The sequence below is a fragment of the Dermacentor albipictus genome, chromosome 7 (assembly GCF_038994185.2).
Source record: "Dermacentor albipictus isolate Rhodes 1998 colony chromosome 7, USDA_Dalb.pri_finalv2, whole genome shotgun sequence".
In the NCBI taxonomy this organism is placed as follows: Eukaryota; Metazoa; Arthropoda; class Arachnida; order Ixodida; family Ixodidae; genus Dermacentor; species Dermacentor albipictus.
In genome coordinates this window covers 124,814,809-124,838,683 of record NC_091827.1, presented here as the reverse complement: position 1 = coordinate 124,838,683, position 23,875 = coordinate 124,814,809, and the positions used below count along the sequence as shown (strand labels likewise).

Genomic DNA, 23,875 nt, shown 5'->3' with positions numbered 1-23,875 from the left:
CATATCTGCAATGTCATGCGGGTAGAATGTATCATAAACCGCTCTGAAAAGTACTTTCTCTGGCCGTTTGTGATGTGATTAACACAACTTCATTCTTGTTTGGGCTCTGCCGAGAGCAACCAAGTTTGTCCAAGGTTAAGTATCCGAGCGCAGCTTGTACATCCGATGGGCTCAACCTTGACCAAATCAAAATCTGACCACATACCATGTTTCTCACGCCAAATTCGGGCCTTTCTGAGCATGCATGTTGTGACAGCTGGGATTGCCTCTTGAACGCATTTGTTTTCCACTTCTCGTGACACGATGGTTATGAGAGCTCAATCATATGCTTGCTTCAAGCTATTTAACTAGCCAGTGCGTGCACGACATTCTGTCACAGACGGGCCAGCTGTACTGATGCTTCCATATGCAGCACTTAAAGTTGAGCGTATCTTCGTCACCACGACCCTTTCAATCACGGCCCATTTTCTGTTTCCACAAGATCATCTGCTGCGTTTGTGAACGGAAGATGGTAACTTTAATGGTGGAACATCAGAAGATAGGTGAACATACTTGTTCAAGTCGTCAATCTCGTCTTCTTCTTGAAGAAATGCCTCGTCTGCTTCATCGCGAGTGTCACGAGGAAGACAGGATTTCGTTGAGGCGCATAAAGCAGTTGGCAGACGTCGTCAGTGTCACAAATATCCTCAGCCTCTGATATGGTAGCTTCAGCAGGGAGGCAACATCCACAACGCTTACGCAATAAATTTTTTTCCATAGCCATTATCTTCTTACTGTCAGCGCCTAAATAACTGGCACAGAATACTTGGACTGGGCTATGAGCTAGGCCATGTCGAAATGTTTATACTGTACAGCACTGCCCTCTTTCTGTCGCTTTTTCTGCTCCACTGTCGTGACTGCAGCCTCCAGAATGTCTCACGGTTTCATGAAAAGGCCGTCTGGCGCCACCTCAGCTGTTCGAGGCGTAAGAAAGCATGTCAGCAAGGTACCGACAAAACCTCGCAAATTAGGCAACTTCGGCAGCATTTGGCTCAGTCATGCCGCATTGCACTTTTTTCAGACAGCTGAAACGCATAGGTGAAGGTCAAGGTAAGACATGAAGACATCTGTGAGCGACGTGGAAAGCTTGTGATAATGGGAAACGAAATAAACAGCTCGGGGAATGATCAGATAAGTTCTTTAGAAAGGCACAATGCGAGTCGCAGGTGGTGGTGCCAAAGAAGGTTCCATTGCATGATGGGATGGGGAGCAGGCAGTGAAGTAGCACCTCAATAATGATGCGCCTGTTGATTATGGAAGCACTCCGTCGCTTACGGATTAGCCTGCCTTGTTACCGCTTACAGGTGATTTACTGTGTGCACCAGGTGGGTTTCGGTAAAGTCAGCCACAGCATGCACTTGTGGTGTCTCGCATATGCTATTGACAAGCGAATAATGGAGATGTATATGCGATGCCCATGTAGGTTGTACGTAGGCTGCGAACTCAGTACGCATTGGCACTTTAGAGGGCGGCAGCCCCTACCTTCGCGCAACTAGACACAAATAAAACCTAACAATACATTTTTGTTGAAAATAAGCTGCCAGAGTGAAGTTCTGAAGCAGCAAAGTAATTATAACTAGATTTGCATACAATGCAAACTGATAGACGACCAGCAAAGGTACTGAAGCCAGTATGCTCAACATGGGCCACTTTGGCTCGTTATATTTTGGAAAGTGTCTGCGTTCACCCGGTGAACGCAGCGCAAGCGTTAGGTTCACCCAAACGTCACGTCCGGGACGCCACATCCGGTCTTTGTTTTTTTACGTCCGTGATGTCACATTCGGCCTTTTTGGCGGCATAATATGGCATATGGCAGGCTCGGAGTGCACGAAGCGGTGGATCGCTTATTTTTCGGGCTTTTGCTTCTCGTAAGTATACTTAGTCTTTGCGTTTGATGTGCATCTACTACGCGTAGCTAATCTTTCGACTGCATGATGCCATATATAGGTGTTCTGTGATGATACTTTATAGCCAGGTTCCTCACGAGCTTTTTTTGTGATGCATTGCAGGGACCGCCAGACCGGCCAGCCAGTGCTACAGTGTCCTAATGCAGAGAACGTATATTACACGGAACTGCGCTCCTTCAGAGTTATTTAGAGTCTTTGTCAGAAGCACGTAACAGTAACATTACTTGGTTACGGTGCTGCTACATGGCAGAATATTTGAATGGCAGATGCCCCGAGTGCGGCATGTAAGTACGTACGTACGCGCGCTTGTTTAGCCTAAATAAGAGTTTCTATTGTTCCCCAATGGAAATGCACATTCCTGATGCATGGTTCAGATCTGCCGGCTAAGGGCGGTAGTGAATAAAGTCACCAAATTGCGGCCTCGTTGCGGTCTCGCATTGCGGCCTCATTGCACGGTCGGGAAAAATTGCTTTAGAACCAAAATTTCGCTGCGCTGTCAGTAGCCATTCACTGATAAGCTTTCTCCGCAGCGTAATGCTCAGTGCAGATGTGATGGGGGTTGTGTGTGCGGTCGGAATGTGACCGATATTCCTGAACGCAGTGTCATTCAGCGATGTGCACAGCTGTGGCTGATTGTAGAATGTGGGCTGTGACAGGAGTGATGGGGACCATGCTCCTGCCTCGGCCAAGGTTGCAGCGATTTCAGAGCTGCAGGGAGCGCCCAGGCAGAACCTAATCTCGGCCCTATGCTGCAGCTCCAGCTTCTTGAGACGGGCACGTGGTAGTGCCACGAGTGGGAGGACGTACCGCAGGCGTGAGGTGGCTACTGCATGGTACAGCCGCAGAGCCCACCTAGTGGTGCAGCTCTGTCCTCGGGCAACGAGCTGGGAGACTGCCTTGTGGACCCGGAGGACCTGGACATGCAGGGTCTTGACAGCAGGCAGCCAGGTCAGCCGGTGATGAACGTGTAGCCCCGGGTACGTCACTGCCGGGCTTCAAGGTCGCCTTCCAGTTGCAGCTGTGCAGCGGGCAGTGGAGCAGCATGGCCTCCGTCTTCCTTGCCGAGATGGCAAGGCCAATGCAGCTCAGGTAAGCAGCGGCGGTGTCGAGGGCTCTTTGCAGAGCCGAGCGCGCACTGCTGTGGCTGTGTGGTGGATTTCGCACACATAGGGCGATGTGGTCCGCGTTGATGGAGGTATTCACGTGGTTGTGGGGGTCACTCTGCAGGACAGCAGGCAGTCGGGCCAGGTTGAACAGGAAAGGGCTCACCACTGATCCTTGTGGGACGCCCTCTACCAAATAGGTCCAGGGCCTGCTGAACGACTGGATAGGGCAGGGCGTCAAAGGCCCCCTTCATGCCGATAAGCACCAGGAGCACGGCGTCACCGCAGGCCTTGGCCTCTTCCAGCGTGGAGACCACGTCCACGATGGAGTCCGCACTGCATCAGCTCCGCCGGAAGCCTATCTGCTCATCGGCCAGAAAGCAATGGCCTCCATCAGCTTGCAAGCAGCAGAGGTGAGTGAGACTGGCCAATAGGAGCTCACGTTTTTCAGCCGGCCTTCAGGATGGGGGCCACGTAGGCTGTGCGCCATGACTCCGGCACCTGCCCTGACTGCCAGATGTTTAAGCAGTCAAGCAGGTGCAGCTGCTCGCTGGCGGCCAGGTTGCGAAGCATTTGGGTTCCTGGTGCACTGGGCTCCTGGTGCACTGCGATGCTTGGAGCTCGTGCAGCGTCAGCGGGTCCTGGTAGATAGCCATAACCTGGCTCGATGGCCACCCTGGGTGGTGAGAGAGAAGGGAAGACGGAAAGGCAGGGAGGTTAACCAGGCTGAGTCCAGTTTGCTACCCTACACGTGGGGAGGGGAATGGGGAGTGAAAGAGGAAGAGAGAGAACTTAAGTGTAGGATGTCTATAGTCGGGCACTCAAGTCTGTTGCCCTCAGGCAGCGAAAAAGCACTCGGACTGCTTTCTGGGCCAGTGAACTGTGAGGCCAGGCTCCCAAGACTGGATGACAGGCCATTTACAGAAGCGAAGACCCTGTGTGGTGGTTGTGCAGGCAGCTAGGCAGGCTGACGGAAGGCTGCCCTACCTTCAGGATGGCTGCAATGCGTGGTACAGCCAGCGCAAACTGGTTGGCGAGGAGCTCCGCAAGGGCCTCTTCGCTGATGCTCAGCGTGATGGCCACGGCGAGGACAGGTTGTAGGCTTCCTCTCCTGCTGGTGAGGGATTTGAGCAGTCTCCAAGCCAGGGGTCCCCTGGACCTGCCCTCGATGGCAGAGCAGAGGCTCCTCCTGCGCCGGGCTTGGCGTCTGCAACGGGCATCTGCACGTCTGTACTCGGTCCAATGCTCTGCCTTGCCCGTCCGGATTGCTCCACGCTCCATACGGCGCCTGGAGGCACGAATGTTGAGCAGGTGGAGGTCCGGAGCGGGGGTATCTGGTTGGGTAGAGCACTGAACGGTGGCAGCCTGAGCACAATCCACGATGGCGCTCAGGAAGTCACGGCCATCGTCCAACTTGCTGCAGTGCTTCCGGAACAGGGACCAGTCTGTGACGTAAGTTCTTGACCTAGGCCTTCTCCCAGACCTGGGGCTGATCACAATAGGGAAGTGGTCAGACCCCCATTTGTCCGAAGTTGTGGCCCAGGAGTAGGAGCACTGCTCAGTGTTGAGGGAGAGGTCAATGGCCGTGCGAGCTCTGCGGTAGACGTAGGTGGGCTCCCTGGTGTTCCAAGGTCAGCAGGCCAGCTCAGCTGATGGCATCTGTGAGGCCTTTGCCTCAGCGGGTGCAGCTGCGGCTTCCCCAATCCGTGTGGTGTGCGTTGAAGTCACTGCACAGGACTGCATGCCCACCAAGGCGAACAGCCAGCTGGATGAGGCTGGAGGGATCCCACGGCTTTCCTGGACGGATGCAGATGCTCGCCACAGCCGTGTCCTGGCTGCCAAGGCGTACCACAACGGCGCATGACTCCAAGGGGCCACCGGCGATGTCAGCAACAGGTAGAACAGCACGCGCCAGGGTGCTGCGGACATAGATTGCCGTGCGTGGCTTTCCTGGCTTATGGACTCCATCTAGGCAGGGTGCCGCAGTGCAACTGCGTGTGGCACAGGTGGTGGCACCCGAGTAGTCGGGAAGCCGTAGGTTCTCGGCCACGGCATGTCTCCAGCAGTGCGAGTACCGTATAGTGCAGAATATAGGTTGAGGTTTTTTCCCAAAAATATTACTAAAAGTTCACCCCTTGACTTACATACCGGCCCTTGGCACAGCATGAATAGTCGTCTGGCAGCATGTCTGGAGCGCAGACCTTTCGGCATCCACATTGTTATCGCCCCCTTGGTGACGGACGCGGCCCAACACGCGGGTGCTGTGCGGTTCTTTATTCTGACGAAGTTCTTTATTCTATGGCGCAGTGCACCCGGAGCTCAAAGACAGGGTGGCGGATTTTGTCCGCGAGCATCGTGCCAGATCTTTGCCAGTCACAGCAGAACTCATCTGCATCAAAGCTATTGAGATCGCCCGAGAATCCGGACTGCCCAAGGAACAATTCAAGGGCTCCATTTATTGGGTTCGTCGCTTCATGCAACGCAAGGGATTCGCACTTCGACAGCGCAAATCAATCTGGCAGAAGCAGCCAGAGGCATACGAGGACGAGTTGGTCGAATTCCAGCGCTATGTTATCGGTCTCCGGCAGCAGCATGGCTACATGTTGGTACAGATCGGCAACGCTGACGAAATGCCGGTGTGGTTCGACATGCCGTCGCTCACCACAGTGTGCGAACGCGGCACAAAAGAAGTCGAGCTTCTTTCTACGGGGAACGAGCATTCACGGTGATGCTCGCGTGTACTGCAGATGGCAGAAAGCTGCCCCCATACATAATATTCAAGAGGAAGATGCTGCCGAAAGAGGCTTTCCCACGGGATGTCGTTCGCGTGAATGAAAAGGGCTATATGGACGAGGCCCTCATGCTCAATTGGATTAAGACCGTCTGGAATCGGCAACCAGGGGCACTCTTGCGGTGTCCGAGCATGCTCGTCTTGGATGCCTTTCGCGGGCACTTGACCGCAGGATTGAAGCTGGCACTCTGCGACGGGAGGACGGAACTCGCCGTCATTCCGGGAGGCATGACGTCATGACTTCAGCCACTGGACGTCGTGCTCAACAAGCCTGTTAAAGAACGTGTCCGTGAACAATATAATCAGTGGATGGCCGGCGACAACCTGATGACCCCAACCGGCCAGCTGCGCAGGCCGCCTATCGTCACTGTGGCCACATGGGTGTCGCAGGTTGTGCTCGCTGCCCGACGATACGGTGGTGTGGGCATTCAAGAAGTGTTGCATAAGCAAGAAGTGTTGCAAAATTTTTTGCATAAGCCAGGAACGCACACAGGAGTCCAAAGAACTTTGTCACCAGTAGAAAAAGTTACAGCACAGTGGGTCGAGTCGTAACGAAACTTGCGAGCGTCCTGGGAGACGTCGGTGTTAAGCGGGGCGAGGCGTCTGCACTCTGCGAGGCGAGACACAAACTGTTCCAAGAAAGGAACTGATGGGGGTACAGGAGTCGAAAGGAATGATACATCAAGAATGAAACTTGGTGAACAGCCATAGATGAAGAAAAAATGTTAAAATCCAGTGGTACGTTGCGTAGCCATGTTATAGGCGAATGTCATGCACGACAGGATTGCATCCCCGTTCGTGTGGCCAGAGTAGATGTACAGTCGCATGCAATATGACTTGCAACACTCTTGTTCGTTGTTGAAGGGGCTCCACGGCTGCGCAGCAGCTCTGACATTCGAAATAGCGGTTTAATAGACACCACTAATTGAAGCTGTGTTTCGGTCTGGAACTTACCATGTGTCTGCACAGCCGTACAGCCTTGGAACCCCTTCGACCACGGGCACCGGTGTTGCAATTCATATTGCACGTGACTGTACATTGCAATCATCAAGCTGTTGGTCTGCGGATGGTAACTGGAAGTCGTCTTGCGAATTGTGTTAGAGGCGCACAGAACTTCGGTAAGGATAGAAGAGAGGAAGACTGCTGCGGTCACTGAGGAGAACGCGCGGAGCGCTGCAGTGTAAGATAATGTTGTGTAGAAAGAAATCGGCGACTTCAGCAGCAGTCCAGGATGGTAGAGATGCTGTCTCCGCATAGCGTGTTGGATGGTCTATGGCCGTTGCAATCCAACGATTTCCATGTGAGGTCATGGGAAGAGGACCGTACAAGTCTATTCCAACTACTTCAAAAGGCGAAGCGGGACAAGGCAGAGGTTGTAAAGAGCCAGAAGGAGCTGTTGGGTTTGCTTTGACAATGAACGCAGGGTGCAACATACTTCGCAACGGCTGAAGATGGGCCAGGCCGGGAGCAGCAACTTCATATTCTGTTGCAAGTCTTGTGGTAGCCTAGAGGACCAGTCGTCGCATGATCGTGAAAGGCTTCAAGCACCTCACATTGCAGAGAACATGGTATGACCGGGACCCATTTGTTGCCATCGATGTGATAAATGTTGCGATGTAAAACCCCATTGTGCAGCTTGAATTGATTAAGTTGTCGACGAAGTCAGGCGTTTGGAGGTGACGAAGAATCTTCCATGCGTTGGAGAATAGTTCAGCAGTATGGGTCGATGCGTTAGTGGGACACAAGGACAGATGGGCTGTTGTGTCTTAGCCATTCGAGGGCTACAATGGGTAAAGCCGATGAAGAGGACTCAGGACGTACACAATCGCGGAGAGGTTATGGTGAATTGTCATGATTCGGCAGAGGGTAGCAAGAGAGAGCATTGGTGTCTTGATGCTTCTTTGCAGCCCTGTAGGTGACATTGAAATCGTACTCCTGTAGGTGAAGCACACAGCAACCCAGGTGACCTGATAAATTCTTTAGCGATGAAAGCCAGCACAGTGTGTTATGGTCTGTAACAACTGTGAAATGGCGGCCATGAAGACATGGGTGAAATTTTTGCACGGCCCAACAGCAAAGCACTCCTGCTTGGTTATGGTGTAGTAATTTTCTGCACTGGTTAGTGCACGACTAGCCTAAGCAATTACTCGTTTGTGGAATGTGTTGTCGCATTGTAGTAGAATGGCACCGAGACTGACTGCTAGCGTCGGTGTGAAAGATGGTGGGCGCGGTTGGATCAAAGTGGCGCAGTACTGGGTCTGACGTCAGGGCATGTTGCAAAAGCAGGAAAGCATGTTCACATTCGTCGGACGAAACAAAGGGTGCATTACTGGGGAGGAGTTGATGGAGCGGGGACGTAAGTGTAGCGAAGTTGCATATGAAGTGCCGGAAGAAGCAAGTCCAAGAAAACTGTGCATGTCTTTTTGACGCAGTGGACACAAAATTCGAGGATGGCAGTAAGCTTCTCGGGGTCCGGACGAATACCTTCTTTGCAGACTATGTGCCCCAGAACTTTGATGGCCTTGCTGGCCAAACTGCATTTGTGTGTGTGTGTGTGTGTGTGTGTGTGTGTGTGTGTGTGCGTGTGCGTGTGCGTGTGCGTGTGTGTGTGTGCGCGCGCGCGCGTGTGCGTGTGTTGAGCTGCAAACCAGCATTTGCAAGACAGGCAAGGACTTCATCAAGATGTTGCAAATGTTGTGAGAACATGGTTGAAAACACAATGTCGTCGAGATAGCACAGACAGGTTTTCCATTTCAAGCCGCACAACACTTGTCGATCATGCGTTCGAATGTGGCAGGCACATTGCAGAGTCCAAAAGGCATCGCACTGAACTCGTAGAGCACATCAGGGGTAGCAAATGTCGTTTTTGCTTTGTCGGATTTGGACATCGGTATTTGCCAGTAGCCTGGTCTAAAGTCAAGGCTATAAAAATACTCAGCACCATGGAGTGAATCTAGTGCATCATCCATCCGTGACACGGGGTGAACATCTTTGCGCACGATTTTGTTCAGCGCACGGTAACAGACGGGTTATAGCGCCGAAAAAACACAACACAGAGCAAGCGAGACGGGTTGCGCCTGTCCCGTCTCGCTTGCTCTGTGTTGTGTTTTTTCGGCGCTATAACCCTCTTCTGGTAACAGACGCAAGAACACACTGAGCTGTCTTCGTGACAATTGCAACGACATGAGTGTCAACAGCTCAAGTGACAGTTGATCCACGAGGCAACAGTTGGGGTTCGATTTGGTTTATTGCAGTAAGCAATGCAGACCTCTCAGAGAAGCGAATAAGGCCAGGGGTAATCAGAATTGCTCGAGATAGGGTATGGTCATAGGGTAGAATGAATACGCCGCCATCCACAATGTTACAGGAGTTGACACCTATAATCTTTTCTCTAGGTGGCCAAAGAACGTAATCGGAAGAGGTGACGAGACGAATGCATTCTTCGTGGTTAGGAAGAGAATTGCCAGTGGCATCATCCAGTTGTGTGAGGTGCTGACGACAAGAGATAGAAGCAAACGCCAAAGATAAGAAGTCCCACCCCAAGATGAGTTCATGGGTCACTCACGAAATACCGCAAAAACAATGTGGTGAAGAATTTAGTCTATGGACACACGAACAGGACACGGTGCGATTGGACGAATAATAACCTTGGCCGCTGCACAAAGAGAAAGGCCGGAGTAAGGCAATTCTTGTGTTTTATAGAGTCCCAAACAGTCACATGGCAATAATCGCCAAGCGTCTTGTAACATGGAGCCACCTCAGAATTGCGCCAAACAAAGATGATGGATGCAGCCAGTCTTGCCAGATAACTACATTTTGACTATTCTGTATTGTTTGCATTTTTTGTGTAAAAGGAATTGTCGCAGAGAGTTTTATCTTCAGTGGCCTTCATTTGACGTCATCTGCTACAACTAGCACATAAGTTAACTCCATAGCACCACTAGGATGGAGACATTGTGTCGTGGGGTGCTTCCTTAAAAGTGGACAAGAAGATTCTAAAGGAAAAGTGTGAGATGGTCACAGTAATAACCAAGGCATTTGGCATGGGAATGACCCAGCTATGAAAGTATTATCAGATGTGGACAAGCATATAATACTAAATGGCGCCTTGCACGAGTCCCAAGTGTCAAATGTAATGAGTATTGTGCATTGAAAGGGCCAAAAATGTTTTGTACATGCAAGGGAACACTATGGGCATTTGATAACAGTTGCTTAGATGTACTACATTAACAGGAACCAAACGAACTCCCTTAGACATAAGCATGCAGCAAATTCAAGGACTAGGTGAAGCTTCAAAGAAGTAACTGCATTTCATGTAGGATAGGTGTGAATGACCTTTGTGCACGACATCAGTGACAAAAACACTAAATGAATGCAGTACAGTGTCTGTATCATATCTTGTGCAGACCAAACTAGCCTGGAGTTTCAGCGTTCCTTGTCAGTTCATTTAAATAGGCACTACATTGTTCAAAGTGCAATATTGTTCTACAAAACATAATATGCAAGATGTAGCATGCTAACCCTCGTGGCTCAACAACTACTGAACCGAAACCTCAATGAGCAGTGAAGCTTCCTTGTAATTTTCATCGTAACCATACTTTCGCTCTTGAAAGTGAACCTCTTTAGTGAATTTGCTTGTGTATTAATTTTTCTTTAGGCAAGTATTTTTTATACATGTTAATGTCTCAATCCTGCTTTTTCTTTCCGGGGCTAAAACAAAATGCCTCTTATTTCACTTTGATCTTTTGACCTAGGAAGCCATCATCTGGTGCTGTGTACAGCAAGCACATGCTTCGGGCAAGGAGGGAGCCAGCACCATATCTACATCAGCAAGAACCTCGGTGCTCAAAATAAACATTTTCTGTGCAAATACCTGTCTTTTTATACTTCCAGCATGAATTAATAAGTTTCTTTTGCCTTCACATGCAGGAAGGTTTATAGGAATAAATAGTGACTGTTGAATGCCCAGGAAAAGCCTTGAAGCCATTCTACTTGTACAGTGATAAAGTACATGTGTACTTGAACTTGATAGTACAGAAACGAAAGGCAAAGTAACAGGCAAAATGCTCGGGGCAGCAGTCGTATAAATGGTAGATGAACACAGCTAATTGTGCTGTCCAGTTTCATTCAGTTTGACCAAATGTTGCAAGAATTGCCTTCAATATGAATCATTCAGTTTAGCCAGCTAAAGTCGAACTCGTACAAACTTTGGAATGTCTGCTGGGAATTTTAGCATAAATGGTATGTGTGCATCCTTCAGCAGCACCACAAGCCCAGTAAGGTTTTTGCATTACTGTCCCCCCTCCCTTGGGGTTATTGCAGTGTCTACTTCAAGTGCTTGAGGGTATAATGGAAAATGACTCCATTCTCCAATGAGAAGGCTATATAAATATGCAGGACAAGAGCTTGTAGGCCTGGTTATAAGCATGAATTAGATATGTATAGACCAAAGGCAATATGAATACAATATGTTAAATTGCATCCATATGTGGGAACTGCCCACATGAAAGGAAAGAAAGTGCAATACTTGCAACCTACCAACATAAACATCAGTCTAGGGAAGGATTCTGTAAGAATCCACTAAGTGGACTGTTTCAGCACACACTGATTAGGTAGAGCTATAAGCTGGTAGAGCATGTGGCAATCATCACCATGGGCTCTCGTGCTCTATTCATTCAGCGTGTACTGGAATGGACAGTCCACTTAGTCAACACTTACAGACTAGCCCCCTAGGGCTGTGGAAGCACGCAGTATATTAAGCTTAAGTCTGGAGTGCTACCTTCTGCTTATGTGGCAAGTCCTCCTGTTTACCTGTTCCTTTCAACTGAGAGCTGAGCACTGCCTAGGTTAAGTCAGAAAAAGCAACCAGCGTCCATAGAATTCAAACTATTACTATTTGCCCTATATAAGGGGACAGTGAAGCCTAAAATGACACTTGACTTGGGCCATATTTTTCGCGATATGCCCGAGAATATTGGGATTTCCCATCAATTTTACCCTTCCTACATCACATAGTGAACAACCTGAAAACTTAACACTGTTGCGCAGAGCGATAAAGGGTCAGGATTTGAGCGAGAAAACAACACATGACACCTGAGCGCAAACTATGAACTGGTTTATTTTTCTGCAAGTGAAGCGTACATAAAGCCTACACGCATGCACAGGAGTCCTCTTCCCGGTCTACCTACACCCTCTATTGTCAGTGATTATGCTAATCTCTTTATTGCTGAGTGAATTAGACGGCGGGCTGACACATGAGCCCTGTGGGTCCACCTTGAGGTTGTATGCTTCCACGACTTGTCTTTTCCTTTGGTTCCTACTTTTCAGCAGAATCATTGCCTTGTGATAATCACCAGTTGATAGTTTGTGCTCAGGTGTCGATTGTTTTCTCGCTCAAGTCCTGTCCCTTCGTCACTCCGCACAACAGTGTTAAGTATGTTGAACCAACTAGCACACTGCACAATTTTCCTGATCGTGAAAACAATTGTAAACTAAAGTCCGTGAGAAACAAAGTGTTCTGTCATGACATACAGATTTATGCATGATCACTTTGCTATATAAAAATACAATTTTAGCCAATGTTAACGAAGAGCTTCACTTCTGGAGTTCACTTAAATAATGTCTGTGATGCATTGTGACAGTACGAGGTCCTGGAGATCCTACTGTGGAGATATGTCAACATTGAGCCTATTCCTGTTTAATGTATGGATAGATGCCTTCACGAAGAGTTGGAGAAACTGCACAATACAATGTTTTATATCACATGTAATAATTATGCTGTGATAAAGTGTACACGCTGAGCTTAATGTTTTAGAAAAGCTCATGAAAAGGCTCCAGAATAGGTATGATGGATAGGCAACCTTTTATTTGGCTCTCTTCATAGTGAAATCTAGACGCATCACCTCAGCCACACTTAGTAAAATCTGTGGGCTCATACTGCCCATGCCTTTACTGCACAAGTTGCCTTGGTGCTCCCAGTCTTGACAGGTAACACTTAAGCACACTCTCATGCACGTGTTTGTTCCAAAGCTACAGCTGCTAACTAAAGTAACTCCCACATGCGATTCTGTAACTCTAGACCTAACTGCAAAAACGCATGCAGTACTACGAGTTTGGCATGGAGTCCACATGACATGTGCACAACTTCAAATTTCGTATAGGCAACAGATAACTGGTAACCTGTTAGAGTAACAAAATGGATGCCAAGGAAAATTCACCCAAAGCCTTAGGCAGGAAAATGAGGTGTTGTGATGAGATAAATAGCAATCGCATTTGATCGACTGACTAAAAGCTGGCAGGGGTATTGCATTTGACATGATTGAAATGAGCTGCAGCATGGCATGGTAACTGTGGCAGCCTTTACAATGCCGCGCTCTCTGAATTACACTTATGTGCATCCATATGCTGCAGCGACCAACTGTTTTTATTCAAGAAAGCCAGGTTTGTGGTTCAGCACACAGCATACGCTGGCAAACTCACTGATGAGTCAACTCCCTGAGATCATCCCACGAGTCTGAGTGAGCCCAGCTGAGCAGTATTTTGGCGAGTTTGAGCCCGAGTGAGCTCGGCTGAGTGGTATATTCTTATGAGTTCAAGTGAGCAGCTAATTATAATTTTGGCGAGTCTAAATAGTGAGTTCCGATTATTTTGCCAACATATATATGGTCCGTGTACTTTCGAAATTCAGCTACAACACTTGCGCATAGGTTGGAAAATAAGCTTCTCGCCAAGTGACTACTGCATAAATGTTCATAGAGCTAGCGAAGAACGATACGCCTTAATGATGCAGCGTGCCGCGCGGGATGCATGTGTGCAGCGTGCCAGTGGATGGGTGCGTGTTTGGGAAATTAGGGGGTTTCGACCCATCCACAGATAATTTACATAATACCTTTCTCCATAGTGTATTATTGCGATAGCAATTTTTGGACACCCTAAGCGAATTTTCGCCATCGCTCTGATGTTTGGTTTAAAGTCCAAGTGTGACAAAAATTATAGTGCTCCGTTGCATCCCACATGCTGGGGTTAATTGCGAATGAAAGGGTGCGATTGTGAGCCGAGAAGGATGGCAGCTTTATGCGCGCTGTCCACGTCCCGTGATCAAGTGCGCGCTAGGGTCAGAGAGCGCGCGACGTCTCTTGCCTGGCCGTGCCCGTGCATATGGCTGTCCGCGCGCAGCAGAGTGCATATACACGGCCCGCGCGTGCCACATTTTTTAAAAGTAATTTGCGGCCGGTGTAAAGGCGGCAAGCCGACGTGGCTGCTGGTTTCACGAGTGTCAATTGGAAGTAGCGATATCTAAGTTTCGGGCGAAACTTAGAGAACAGTGACTTCCTTAGAGGGGCCAAAATTTTGGGGCGCATGAGCGGCACGTATAGTAGAATGCAGTGTTCCATTGTAAAAAAAAAAAATGATGTAACAAAATAGAGTGCTGAGTGTTACGTCTTTGTTACGTCAAGGTTCAACAAAAATTAAGCGCTGGAAATCAGCGCTGGACGCACATGCAACTCCTTACTCCACACTGAAAACATTTGAGAAAACATTTTTTTTAATACTTTGTACATTTGTATAAATACCTGCGGATATTCCTCTGGTTTAGCCTTTTTATGTGCTGCCTACTTAACTTACTGACGCAGCATACGTATCATTGCGAAATATATAATTTTTCGCTTTTAGAAAAAGCATCAAGTTATTGAATTTTGCGAACAGAAAAAAAATTGCAACTTCCAATATAGCGCGCTTCCTAGGCTATTATATAGCTACAATGTTCAAGGAACGTACTGTTTCCATGAGTGGTTTACTCATGCAGTAAGATGTACTGCTCCTACACCTTGTAATAAAAAGCATATGCATCGACACATAGCAGCTGATATTCTTGCTTATTTTCTCATCACAGAGGTAGATGGGGCACATGAACCAATATGCTCACACAAATCAACGTGACCAACTACTGCGGAGACATGGCAACGAATTCTTTGTTTACCTTGTACACCACAAGTGCGAGCTAGGTTTGCGCATTAATTTGACTTCATGAAACCCTATTTATACTGCAGGCTTTACGGCAATGCTTGCATGCAGTGCGGTGAAGCGCTCGACGAAACTGCACATATTATATGATTTGTTTGATATTAACTCGAGATGCAAACGTTTGTGCAGGCAGGCAAGCAATGTTTCCATTCACGCATCGCACCAAAATAGCGAGCATTGATCTGGTTTCATGACATCGTACTTTTTCCACTAGCTTTACGGCAGTGCTTGTGTATAGTGCTGCGAAGCACGACGGAACTGCACGTTATTATACGGTGTGCTTGAAATCCACTCGAGATGCAAACGTTTGTGCAGGCAGGAAACGAATGATTTAATTCACGTAGCACAACACGAGAGCGCGCTCTATGCAGTCCTTTGATTGAATAAAACTCTATTTCTGCCACAGGCTTCACAGCAATGCTTGTGTAGAGGGCTGTGAAGCTCGACGCAGCTGTAACAACATCCCACAGTACACCCGATTTTTACCGAGTTTGTTTTAAAGGGTCCCTCACAGGCTACATAACAAATTTTGGTTATACACTGAAAGTTGTTACGTGCCCTCTAAGAAGTGTTCTACCGCAAGCATTTTTCAAATTGGTTCATTAACAGCAGATAGAGAATGATTGAAGTGCCGCGAACGCATGATTTCAGGAGGCGAGCGTCGCCGCCTATATAAACACTCTCTCGACATTCCCCGTTTCGCCTGTGTAAGCAAATTTCCTTCACTGCGTTCTCCCATACCGGAGCCGAGGGGTCGCGGCGGGTATACCCTGCCGTCTTCTTTTTTTCACCGTCACCGGCACACTTCCGGTGACGGTGTCGCGCGAGCTGTTGCGCTTGTCTCGTTTCCTGTAGCGGACGATAGTGCGCGCTCTACACGAGAACACGTGATTAGCGGTATAAGTCAGTGCCCCAGCACTGAGGCAAACGCGAGAGGATAAAAGAGCATTCATGATCGCAATGCCGGAACACATGTAGACAATGACGTATAGTTTCGTTCTCTGCGCGCGTGCAAACGTCGGGAAAAGGAGACGAAACGGAAATTCATCTCTCTTGCTACAGTGCGAAGTAAAACAAAAGCACCCAGACATTTGGGTTGTATTTTTCATTATTTCTCTAAACTTTAATTAGTTCACTGCAGCAACAGATTCAACAAATAACTGATGCTGCCTTGAATCTAAGTCACGTGTCACTCTGAGTGCCATCACAGCACAGCCTGTGCTCCTATGCAGCAGCAAAGTTACGGGCATTCATCTGCTTGCTGCTGCGATAACATTATGACACTTTAACTCAGAGGTACGATTTTTGTTGTGTGAGATTATAGATAGCCAGTAGACTACTTGTCTGATGTTAAATGCTATGACCCACTGGCAATCCACGATGCACTCAACGAAAACGTTTTGATGCTGTGTGTGGCGTGACTCACCAGTGACCCACACACAAGAATTCTTGCTCTTGTGTTGCCATCTGAGGTTTGAAATTGCAACTAATATATATTTTTATTGCATTGGACATGGGGTGGCAAGTTTGTTTTGGAGAGTGGAGTGGCGGCGCATTTCTCAGTTGGGTTTCTTGCAAACTTTCGCAGCAGTCTTTGAAATACGTGCCATTGGAATAAGTACCTGCATTTTTCTTGCTACTCCCAAACTTTTCAGCGTGTCTAATAGATAGATCCTCATGCCCCTTACGGATGCAAAAAAAAAGCACAATGCAGAGGAAACAAATAAACTTAGTTTTGGGCCAGAAGAATGCACCAGCAACTTCGCGATCACCAGCGGATGAGTCAAGTGCTTCAGTGTCAGATGTTCAGCAGTGGACAGTGAAATCAGTGACAAAGATAGTGTTTACGAACCATCACAGACCTCAGCCGGCATGTCGAATGGAGAGTCAGACCTGACTGATGATTCTGAGGTGAATGATTCAGGATACAATGCTCTCATTTCTCTCAGCCCATCTCTAGAGAAATGGACACCGGCAACAACCACTTCGCCTAGTGTGACACCACACTCTAGGCCGCCCACTATCAATCAGTTGCCATCTAGCCGTTATGCCCCATCTTTATGTTCACTGTTTATTACGGATGACATTTGGCAAATGATGGCCAATGAAACAAACAGGTTGACACAACAAGTGTTGAAGTCAACTACTCCTAAATCTAAATCACGCTTGAAAAATTGGACGGAAACCAATGCCAAAGAAATTAAAGCATTTATTCAAATACTGATTTGTATTGGTCTCCTCCGTCTTCCTACTCCCAAATCTAAATCAAAGTTGAAAAATTAGATGGAAACCAATCTCCAACAAACGAAAGCATTTGTTGGAATACCAATTTGTATTAATCTCGTCCATCTTCCTATCCGAGTCACTACTGGGCAAAAAGTAACCTGTATGGTGTTGAACTCATTAATCAAAATATGAGCCGTGACCGCCTTCTCCCTACTTTTGAGGTTCCGGCATTTTGCGGACAATTAACTGGTTGCAGAGTTGCAGGATCATGTCTTTAAGAACCATCCTCTGGTAGAGAAATTGAACCAAAATTTTTGCCACTGTGCTTGAGCCAGGAAAGGAGGTTGTGATAGATGAAACAATAGTGCCATGGTGTGGCAGACTTTCGTTCTTACAGAGTCAGGCTGTTCAAGGCATGTACCAAAGACGGTTACAGGCTAAAGGTTGATGTATATGCCGGAAAGTGTGACTGAACAATTGGCATCGGACATGCCGAAGATGTATGCTTGAAATTCCTGCAAAATTACAAGGAAGTTGTGTGCCCGCTGTCCGTAGACAACTTCTACATGAGCTTGCCGCTCACTTTTCGCCTTCTAAAGGAAGACACTTTCATTCGTGGCACAGTTCGCTCAGTGAGGAAAGGGCTGCCAAAAGATCTCACTGAAGTAAAGGTTGCAAATGGCAGTGTTACCGAACTTCAGTCCAAAAATGGAGTGAAGGCACTGAAGTGGATGGACAAGAGGCCTGTTCTGATACTCACATCTGTCGCCAAATATGAAGCAACTTTGGTGGACAGTGGGAAGAAAACAAGGGACGGTGCACCAATCATGAAACATCAGGCCGGTCTCGATTACAATGCAGCAAAAAAGGGCGTCGACTATAGTGACCAAATGACGTTATACCACAACTGCCTTAGAAAAGGACTCAAGTGGTACAGAAAGGTAGCTGTTGAGTTGCTTGTTGGATGTGTCATCATAAATGCGTGGAACATTCGTGGCATGCTTGAAGGAAACTCTACGCCAATTATAAAATTTCAAGATGAACTGGCTCATTCACTGTTTGGCCCTCGTCAAGACAACATCGAAGAAACTCGTGGGAGAAGTGTCCACATGCTAAGAAAAACTGGCACATCGGCACACGACACTCAGTGGCTCTGCACTGGCTGCTATGCGGCCAACAGTACCAGCAGTAGCCCAAACACTATGGTGAGAGTGAGAAAAGTGACCACTTTCTGTGAATAACGCCCCGGCAAGCCATTCATCTGTTTGTTGTGCTTTAATTCTAAGCACAAGTAACCTGAGAAGCAAGCTAGCTTCAACTGTAAAATGAGTAGGATGAAAACTTCAAGACATGGCTAATGTTCATACTAAATTTTAGCCTTTCTCTAACTAATAAATATTTCTAACACAGGAACTGACTTCTTGTCTTTTTTAATGGCAAGCACTTTGTAGTTCAACATAGGTTTCTAGCATCTTGAATCCATTGAGGGGCTACAGAATGTATTAAAGAAAGCTAAAAATGCATAATGTTGTGCTGAATGTGATCAAGACACATGTACAAGAAACTATAGTCATTAGTTCGATGAGGACAGCAATGTGCTTTAGCAAGTTAGAACTTTGTTACCAACTTGCCCACATTCACATCTTAACAGATTTAACAATGTTTCCACTACGTGGAGAACCTTGATCTACAGTGCTTTTATCATACTGAAGAAGGTTGGTGTTCCTATTATAACACGTGTACTTAAGAAGCTCAATCTCTCAGGATTTCATGTTGTTTTACTTGACATAAGCTTACGAGGCTTACAGATTACGTGCTCGTATCTCAACGTAAACACTTACTTCCTTTTCAATGATTTTCATTTCTGTAAAAGCACAGTAAATTTCGTCAGACGAGAAGTGCAAATGTGTTTTTTATTCTTTCATACTTGGTGCTTGCTATTATACAACTTACTTATATCAACTTGCTTGTTTAGAAAACTCATAAAAAACACTCCTCCCACCTTCTTCTTTCTTCTTTTACTTTCCATTGACTCTGACTTTCATTATGCTAATAAACTTCAGAAGAGCTTGCTCTCAGGCTAGTTTGTACACACTGCTAAGAATGAAAAAAATGGAGAGAAAACGGGACAAGAAAGAAAGGCCTACAGAATGCTGATTTGCGCGCGGCAATCTATATCAAGGACGGGGTGCTGGACCAGGGAAGCTAAGAAGCCGCCACAACAAACTATGGGAGCTAGGTGAATGGCTTCGATGTCCACACAGAAACATAAATATAGGAATGTTATAGAATGCTGTGTCATTCAACAACCCCGTGAATGTTGAAAAGTGGGACAGTGATTAGCTGAAAAGAGTTTCAGAGAGCTCCAGGGAGTGGGGAGGATGATACAGTAAGGGGGCTAGGGTGGTGACACGCATTAAGGGCATCAAGAATTAAGTGAAAAATTATGGAACATAGGGGGATTGTCTCATCACTGCTCGATCGCTCAACACCAGATAGCTGTGGCCAGTTGCCTTAGCTGAGATTCACCTACCCTGTCATAGCATGTGCTGTGCTTGCTGCTTTGCAGTCTTTAGAATAGGCAGGTGTCAGGGAAGCATGCCCATAATGCCTGCAATTAAGTAATAGGCGACTTGCAAAATAGTGCCCGCTCTCTTCCATACACAGCCATGGCTGAACCACTCACTAGCAAATCTGGTAAGAAAATAACGCTGACCTTCACTGTTACTTGGGCTGCAACAAGTCTGGGCTGCAAACAAGAAGACACAAGACAGAGCGCTGTCATGTTTTTAGCACAGTTCACTTTCCTAAGTAATGTACCAACAAGGTCATAATATACATTATATAAATACATCAATTTGTAAACAAAATGTTATTTTTAATATAGTCATTTTTAAAAACAGCACAAGGATGATAGCATAATTTTAGGCGTAGTCTTAGCAATGAAAAACTTTTGTCAGAAGTTAAGCAAAGTTTTGGCAACGTAAAAATGTGCATCCTCATTGCTAAAGCATTCCTGTCCGGGGAGTGCTAGGAGTTTGTCTTGGTGTGATGTAAAACCCTCCACACATTTATATAGTGCTAGAGAGAGAGGTGATGGGGGAGTGGTAGTGACCAGTGGAGAATCCTTCCCTGAAATGAATTTCTGGCTACGTCACTGAATGTCTGCAATGCCTTGTAATAGCAATAGGTCTTGGATGGAAACACTATAGATGATACCAGTGAACCTATTGAGCCTATTCCTGTTTAGTGAGGTGATGTATGTTTTCCCAAAGAATTATAGAAACTGTACAATGGAATGTTTTGTACCACCTGTAATAACCATGCTGTAAGAAAACAGAAAGGCTGAGCTTAGATGTTGTAGGAAATCTCTTAAGAGGCTCAAGGATCGGTAAAGATGACTAACTTCTGTATTCTCCACTCAACCCTCCACCTGGATTCAAATGCACAGCAGCCCCTCTCCTTGACACAGGCGGTTGCTTAGCTTTAATTAAACTTCATGTCAATTACTGTGAAACACAGCGTCGTCTTCAGTCAAGGGGTGGCACTGCGCTCATCTCAGTGGAATGAAGCTTCCAGTCATAGATGGTTTCAGAATACAGGGTAAGTGACCTCACATTTTACTCTCTTCGTCGTGAAATCTAGACACCAAAGCCTCGGTTTGAACAAGTAATGCTTTAAGCGCTCCCTCATGCATATGTTTGCTTTAAGGCAGAGTCAGCTTACTATTTCCTGCTTCTGCCACATGCAAATGACACAAAAATATCTCAATAAAATGATTGTGATTTAAGTGGTACACACTCTCTGCAATGTGATTAAATGTTTGTAATAAAAGAAGCACTACTCATGTGCTGGTCAGCATCTGCAGCATTATGTTCACCAAGATAGCTTTTTTGTCTCAATATATTCAATATTGTTGCAAATTTAAGAGGTTTTGCAGCTAACATGTAGCTGTCAACTTGTGTCTCGAGAACATACAGCTGTAGTTGAGAGGAGCGCTATATTGCATGAGACAAAGGAGCATTTTTAGACTGCTTGTTTTATTTATGTGTGAAAAACAATTGTGAAGGTTTTAATAGCAAAGTAATACAGTAGGTGTTGGCAACGCGAACAAGCCATGCAAAGTGTATGCATTAGAAATGAACTATCCAGATGAGGACCCCCCACCCCACTGATATATGTCAATGCTGTAATATCAAATGCTGTGACATTTAACACATATGGTGACTAAAAAAAAAGGATAACTAAAGCAAGAGCAGCATTAATAAAACAACAATATCAACTGCAAAATTTATACAATTTTTCTCAAAACTTTTATCTTCGCATAAACTGTGGCCTCACACACTGTGGGCACTTTTGCTAACAACCTTCACATTTCACTAGTGCTAATTCTAGCTTCCCTTTAGCTTCTAGCTTGATTCTAGCTTCCAGCTCAACTGCAATGTTTTGAACGTCAGGGCATGTGCAAGTGAAAATTAGTTTGTGATGGCCATGTGGATCCGTTTCTCTGCCTGAATAATAGGGAGAGGAGGGCAATATAATTGCCTTGAGAACTATTAAGCAGAAGCGGCATGGTGGATGAGGAGCAGTGGCCGGAATAAAACATTTCAGGAGTTCAATGTAGTAAGGACAAAGGAGTCATATGATTAACTTCGCAAGAATATGAGGCCATTATAACACTAAGGGAAACAGACTGGCCCATCACACTGAATTTTCAAATATCCTAACTGGTCTAGAACACCTTGCACAGCTGCTGTAATTAGGAAAACAAAAATGTAGCATTGTCGTAAAAAGACAGCTTTTTTGTTTGTTTACTCTGCTATGTTACTGTACACATTATTACTATTACTTTTTTTTCTTTTGGAACAGAAAGTCACCATATGCCTGGAGGTTTTAGATCACCTTCTTGGTGTGCTCCCGATATATGAACAGTTCGAAAACATTAACATTGTTGCTTGGTTTATTGCTCAAGTAGAGCGGCACGTAACGACTGACTACGGAACCAGGCGTGTGAATATGCACACCCTGTATCCAATCAACCCCTATATCAATCAATTTTGTACAATTAGACCTCCATATATTGAACTTTAATGTAACAAACCGTTTTACTTTGCAGAACTTATTTGGTGTGCATATAGAAATCTTCAATTTATTGAATTCTATTTATCTGCAATTTCAATTTACGGAAACTATAAATTCTTCTAAAATTTAAATGAGGATATGTGTTGCATTTGAACTGTAAATTCTATGGACGTACAAGCGCTTTCCGGGAGTAAAGCTTCACGATTTCCTTCCAAAGTTTATTCGACTTAAGGACAAAATTCTGCAGCAAAGTTATAAACGACCACAGGTGACAAGCAGCTGAATGCGAGGTATCTGGTACAGACCCACGGGGGAAAACTTAAAAACCACAATAGCACACATTCAGGCGAGTATGTAAACAGGCGAACTAAGCAGGGAACAAAAACAACACAGCACTGCTTTCATAGGTCCCGAATGATCAGAGTTTCGTCAGAGTTGGTGCAAGCACGCATCCGCAGATAAAACGGGCTCCCACCGTGCATTGACCAATACTTCGAGAGCTGACGCCTACACAATAACCGGGGTAGGTTACAGCACTTGTTTGCGACAACGCAAGTACTTGCAATAGGGGAGACGACCTTCCACAACTCCAGAACATCACAAAAGACCGTTTGCACATGTACTAACCAGCCAAGCAAACTAACCACGGCAGCGAAGACCACTTAAATCGAACATACAACGCAGAAGCACCTCGTAAAGTTTTCACCATAGAGAAAGGTTACACCTTGTTGCACAGACGCTCACAAGAAATTCAAGAAATGTCCATAGCGCACTACCGCCGCCTTTTAAAAATCCAACGGGAGCCAAGCCAAATCAGTAATAAGTTGGCTATTTGGGTGAACGCAACGTACCCGTTAGAACCACCGGGTACGCCCAACGCACTCGTTCGAACCACCGGGTACGCCCAACGCCGGCCTATATTTTGTGAAGAAGCAAATGAGGAAATGTTCTCGCACCCACGTTTTGCCTGACATTAGCGGACTTCCATCCAAAATTTTTTTGAGAATTGGAACCGGAAATTTTTTTTACACGTTTTGAAATTGAGCTTTTTTAATGAAAAGCTTGTTCATTTAACCACTTTTTTTCTTCTCGTTTCATGTAGGTAGATAATATTTCGCATTAATGGTGCTAAGAGAAAGTTCTATATTTGACAGTTTTTTTTTTCAAGTTTCTTTATGAAATAGAAAACGCACCAAGACGTGTCAAAGTTGCAAAAGCTTTCCGATTTGCCACGGTTGAAATTTTTTTACATTTTTTTCATTTGTGTAAAAAAACACATGAAATAACGTGGTGTGAAGTGTATTAAAATGAGCAAAATTTTTTTCGACACGTTTTTAGTTTGTATTTAATTCGGCCGTGAAATCTGAAAATATTGCGGTAAGCAATAAGAGGCGCACTTGCGTCGCTTCCTTAAAATACTTTTTTGGCTTGCTGGGAACGATTTCTGGGAATAAAATGTTTGGTTTCGTGCAGTTTGAATATTCCTACATAACATATAAAAAAACAGACAAAACAAAAAATGTCAAGTGGACATGCATGTTTGATCTCTCATGGAATCACCCAGCGGTGAGAACACGGCACACACGAAGCTACAAGCTCTTGGTGCACCTACACTCTGTACTCTTTGCACATTGCTTTCGATATTAAACTTGCACGGCCGCGCTCAGCCCCACCATACACAGTGCTAGCTGGAGTAGAACGCC

At 46.1% G+C, this 23,875-nt stretch overlaps 2 long non-coding RNA genes across 2 annotated transcripts; one reads left to right on the top strand and one right to left on the bottom strand.

The window, feature by feature from the left end:
• The first annotated feature begins 1,117 nt into the window (after positions 1-1,117).
• Positions 1,118-10,749, top strand: LOC139048156 (uncharacterized). Its single transcript, XR_011507582.1, has 4 exons — positions 1,118-1,907; positions 2,049-3,035; positions 3,174-3,462; positions 10,595-10,749. It is a non-coding gene; the product is annotated as an uncharacterized lncRNA (long non-coding RNA).
• On the bottom strand, positions 3,472-22,958 carry LOC139048157 (uncharacterized). The gene is made up of 3 exons (XR_011507583.1): positions 22,800-22,958; positions 19,807-19,839; positions 3,472-3,725 (listed from the first exon to the last, which is right to left on the bottom strand). It is a non-coding gene; the product is annotated as an uncharacterized lncRNA (long non-coding RNA).
• Between the last annotated feature and the right edge of the window lie 917 nt (positions 22,959-23,875).